Source organism: Bufo gargarizans, chromosome 2, assembly GCF_014858855.1.
Source record: "Bufo gargarizans isolate SCDJY-AF-19 chromosome 2, ASM1485885v1, whole genome shotgun sequence".
Classification (NCBI taxonomy): Eukaryota; Metazoa; Chordata; class Amphibia; order Anura; family Bufonidae; genus Bufo; species Bufo gargarizans.
In genome coordinates, this window is record NC_058081.1 from 460,465,892 (window position 1) to 460,471,472 (window position 5,581).

Here is a 5,581-nt window from a genome sequence, read left to right on the forward strand (position 1 = left end):
ACGACAACAAGCCTGCCGGAGGAGGTCGCCGAGCAGGAGGCGGGGCTTTGAAGTTGATTCGGCTATTAACCCTTCCTAGGCGATTGAGCTCTAAATTGTAGGAGAACAGAAATGGGGGTGTAAAAAGTGCTAGGATTACTGTGAACAACCGGGCTCATTAAATATGAAAAGTGATATAAGGATTTATAAAATTAGACCCCTAGTATTATTAACCCTTAGGATCCCGGAGTTTTTTTTTTGTTTTTTTTTTTCGTTTTTGTGTTTTCATTTTTCTGCCCTATCTTCCTTGAGCCATAACTTTTTTATTTTTCCAGTCACATAGCTGTATGAGGGCTTATTTTTTGTAGGACAAGTTGTACTTTCTAATGGCACCATTTAATATGCCATACAATGTAGTGGGACGCGGGAAAGAAAATCCAAATGGGGTGGAATTGGAAACAAAATGCAATTCATCCACTATTGCTTTTTTTGGGCGTAAGAGAAGTGTTGAAAAAATGGCAAAACGGCCATTTTGACCCTTTTTTCTTTTACGCCATTTGCTACATTGGAAAAATATTTTAATATTTTAATAGTATGGGCATTTTCGTATGCTGTGATGCCCTTGATGTTTATATTTTTTGTTATTTATGTATTTTTTTGCACGTGCGAGAGAGCACCATGTTTGTCCATTGCTAAACCTGAGAAACAGTACGATTACTATGGAACAACCAGGCACATTTAATATTAGGAGTTATATTAGGATTTATAAAATAAGACCCCTAGTATTATTAAGCCTGCTTTTAGTGGTCCCGTGTATGATTAATACCTTATTAGTGCCCCCAGTATTATTAATACCCCCCTTTAGTGGCTCCCATGTATAATGAATGCTCCTATTAGTTGCTCCCAGTAATACAAATGGCCCCATTAGTTGCCCCCAGTATTATGAATGCCCCCATTCTGCTTGTCTTAGATAAAAAAATAAAAATAAATCACCTCATCCAATTGAACACGCAGTGGACACTCGCTCCTCTCTGGATGTGCAGGACAGGACCTTGCCCCCAGCATGATGACATATAGTAGGTCCTGCTGCTGAAGTTCAGTGAAGTGGGTGCAGCAGGACCTTAGATACGTCATCATGCTGGGGGCGCAGGTCCTGTCCTACACATCCAGAGAGGAGCGAGTGTCCCCTGCGCGTTCAATTGGATGAGGTAAGTATTTTTTTTTTCTTGCTTAATCCAAAGGCTGTACTAATGAGTGCTTATTAGTGATAGTGCCCGCCTGGCGGCGCCCGAATCCCAGACATTTGTAGCTATACAGAAGTCTGGACCGGAAAAAAAATTTAGGTACAGAAAAAGAGGACATGTTTGGCCAAAAGAGGATGTCTGGTCACCCTGTTTACATGAGCACAACCCAGATTGCAAAATCAGCAGCATGACGGAATAGTAATTGCGGTGAAATGATCTTCCTTCCACAGGTTGTCTGAAAGGTAGAATTTAGTGAAAGCCTTGGAGAGCCCCTTTAACAGGCAGTTTTCTATGGCACTCCTGAGAACCTTCACAAGGCCCCAGGCTGCCCTAGCGACCAATTGGCACCCTTCAATTTCACCACAGGGGAAGCAATCAGAGTTCAGGTCAAGCCCCCCTGACTTTCCTCTCAGATGCCACGATCACTATTGACCGCAGAATCTGAAGGGCTAAATGACCTGGATTGGAGATATCTCCCATCCCAGTCACTGCAGGTGGGTTGCCAGCTGTATTACACAGCCAGAAGCCGCCATGTATAGAGAGGGCTCAGTTCATGACCTCACTCCATACACCCCTCGTGCACCTCGGATGTACAATAACTTCCGGGTGCACAGGGGTTAAGTTATTAATTCTGTGTTGTCCTGACGCCGCTGATCACACTGATCTCAGGCTCTAGCCTTCATTTACAGAAATCCCATGAGCCTGATGGAGCTGTGTCTTATAGGAAAGAGTATATTTTCCTCAGCCACAGAAAGATCCATGGGAACAGCCCTGTTGCTGAACCTGGCTGTGATGAACAACTGAAGCAAGGCTACATTCACATGACCATTAAAAAGGAAAAACGTCAGGTTTTCATAGCCATTTTGTATCCATTTTCTGTCTGTCTACCCATTTTTAATGTCTGTTTTGCATCCATTTTTAAAGTCCATTAAAACTGGATGATTATGATTGGCTTTTTTTAACCCATCCTCCAGGATCCATGCTGCTACCGCGGTGTACAGGCATGCAGTTTCGGGATTTCTCCACATTGCCACACCTGCAGTTGTGCATGAACTCTCAGCATCATAAATCGTTATGATGCTGACCGTTCACATTGGAGGAGCAGTGTTCAGTTCGGGAAATGATGGTATCACACTGAGCATGTTTCCCATTTTGAAATGTAATGTGGTTATCCTATCTTGGCGTGTCAAATAGCAGTTTACAATGCCCATCTATGCCGGAGGTAAAAGCAGCAATCACCCCAGCACTCTGCTTTCTCCAATGTTTCTAAAATCACAGAATGTAATTTATGGGAGCAGCGTACTTTGGTTTTCTAGTTAACATTTAGTGTTCTGGAAGCTAAGGTCCTGAGTGACATACAAAAGTTCCATTAGTATCTGTCAGCATTATGTAGTCGCCTTATGCCTCATTCACACGTCAGTGTTCGGTCAGTGATTTCCTTCAGTGATTGTGAGCCAAAACCAGGCATAGCTCTAAACACAGAACAGGTGCAGATCTTTCCCTTCTACCTTATGTCTGTGGAGGCTCCAATCCTGGTTTTGACTCACAATCACTGATGGAAATCACTGACCAAAACACTGACGTGTGAATGAGGCCTTTATTTGGAGGTGTAAAAAGCAAGCGGTTTCTTTGCTTTTTCGCCGATCTAAAAAGGTTCCTTTTTAACATCACCACCTGCATCTTCCAACCACCCAAAGAAACACAAGACACGTTTTCACAAGTTAACACATTTTAATTCTATAAAAGAAAACAAAATACCAACACAGTGACAGCAGAAGCAACAGTAAATACTTGTGGGTTCAAAGTGCTTAGCACACCCCTGACTAATTTCCTTGAGGGGTGTGGTTTCCAAACTGGGGTCATTGTTGGGGGGTTTTCCACTGTAGGGCTACCTTTAAATACAACATGGCGCTCAAAAACCATTTCAACAAAATCTGCTCTCCAAAAACCATATGGTGCTCCTTCCTTTCTGACTACTGCCATGTGCCCATAGAGCAGTCTACAACCACATATGGGATGTTTTTGTAAACTGCAGAATCAGGTTAATAAATATTGAGCTTTATTCCTTGCAGTGTTGCAGGGAAAAATGGATTAACAAAAAAAAAAAAAAAATGCCCAAAAAAAGTTTGGAAATCTTCTCTTCATTTTCCTTTAACCCTTGTACCTCAAGGGTTAAAAAAGTTTGTAACATCAGCTTAGCATAATTTGATGGGTGTAGTTTCTAAAATAGGTCCATTTATGGGTTATTTCTACAAACCGGATTCCAAAAAAGTTGGGACACTATACAAATCGTGAATAAAAACTGAATGCAATGATGTGGAGGTGCCAACTTCTAATATTTATTCAGAATAAACAAAAGTTTAAACTGAGAAAATGTACCATTTTAAGGGAAAAATATGTTGAATCAGAATTTCATGGTGTCAACAAATCCCCAAAAAGTTGGGACAAGGCCATTTTCACCACTGTGTGGCATCTCCCCTTCTTCTTACAACACTCAACAGATGTCTGGGGACCAGTTTCTCAAGTTTAGAAATAGGAATGCTCTCCCATTCTTGTTCCTTTTTAACATCACCACCTGCATCTTCCAACCACCCAAAGAAACACAAGACACGTTTTCACAAGTTAACACATTTTAATTCTATAAAAGAAAACAAAATACCAACACAGTGACAGCAGAAGAAACAGTAAATACTTGTGGGTTCAAAGTGCTTAGCACACCCCTGACTAATTTCCTTGAGGGGTGTGGTTTCCAAACTGGGGTCATTGTTGGGGGGTTTTCCACTGTAGGGCTACCTTTAAATACAACATGGCGCTCAAAAACCATTTCAACAAAATCTGCTCTCCAAAAACCATATGGTGCTCCTTCCTTTCTGACTACTGCCATGTGCCCATAGAGCAGTCTACAACCACATATGGGATGTTTTTGTAAACTGCAGAATCAGGTTAATAAATATTGAGCTTTATTCCTTGCAGTGTTGCAGGGAAAAATGGATTAACAAAAAAAAAAAAAAAATGCCCAAAAAAAGTTTGGAAATCTTCTCTTCATTTTCCTTTAACCCTTGTACCTCAAGGGTTAAAAAAGTTTGTAACATCAGCTTAGCATAATTTGATGGGTGTAGTTTCTAAAATAGGTCCATTTATGGGTTATTTCTACAAACCGGATTCCAAAAAAGTTGGGACACTATACAAATCGTGAATAAAAACTGAATGCAATGATGTGGAGGTGCCAACTTCTAATATTTATTCAGAATAAACAAAAGTTTAAACTGAGAAAATGTACCATTTTAAGGGAAAAATATGTTGAATCAGAATTTCATGGTGTCAACAAATCCCCAAAAAGTTGGGACAAGGCCATTTTCACCACTGTGTGGCATCTCCCCTTCTTCTTACAACACTCAACAGATGTCTGGGGACCAGTTTCTCAAGTTTAGAAATAGGAATGCTCTCCCATTCTTGTCTAATACAGGCCTCTAACTGTTCAATCGTCTTGGGCCTTCTTTGTTGCACCTTCCTCTTTATGATGCGCCAAATGTTCTCTATAGGTGAAAGATCTGGACTGCAGACTGTCCATTTCAGTACCCGGATCCTTCTCCTACGCAGCCATGATGTTGTGATTGATGCAGAATGTTGTCTGGCATTATCTTGTTCAAAAATGCAGGGTCTTCCCTGAAAGAGATGGCGTCTGGATGGGAGCATATGTTGTTCTAGAACCTGAATATATTTTTCTGCATTGATGGTGCCTTTCCAGACATGCAAGCCTGCCCATGCCACCCCATACCATCAGAGATGCAGGCTTCTGAACTGAGCGTTGATAACAACTTTGTCAGGATTCGAACCCATGACCGGCCATGTCCCAGGCAGTAGCTCTTGCCACTAGACTACCAACCCTTCTGGACTTTTCCTTCTACTGAACTCTTTGATCTACCTTGTTCCAGCCTTGCCTTGTTAATCTCTGTGATTCCTTGCACCTGCTACTTCCTCTTTATAAGCCCAGCCTCTTGCACCAGATCCCTGCTGGTTATTGTTCTTCTGGGCTTGATCCTGCTGCATCTACTGCTATTCCTCTGTTGCTACTGCTACCAACTCGACTGCTGCCGACCACGGAATTGTCCCCGACTACTCTTCTGCTTGTCCCTACCAACTGAACTGCTACTACCGTACCCGATCCGGATTGTCTGACCACGCTCACTGCCGCCTGCCCTGACCCACCGCCTGCCAACCGATTACGCCTCTGCCTGACTTCCTGCTACTACAACCTGCCTGCGGTCCTTGCCACTGGGCTCCCACCTCCAGACAGCTGTCCTCTGACTCAGGTGAGCCTGTAGGATTGTAACAGAATAGCCAGCCTAAAAATGGAG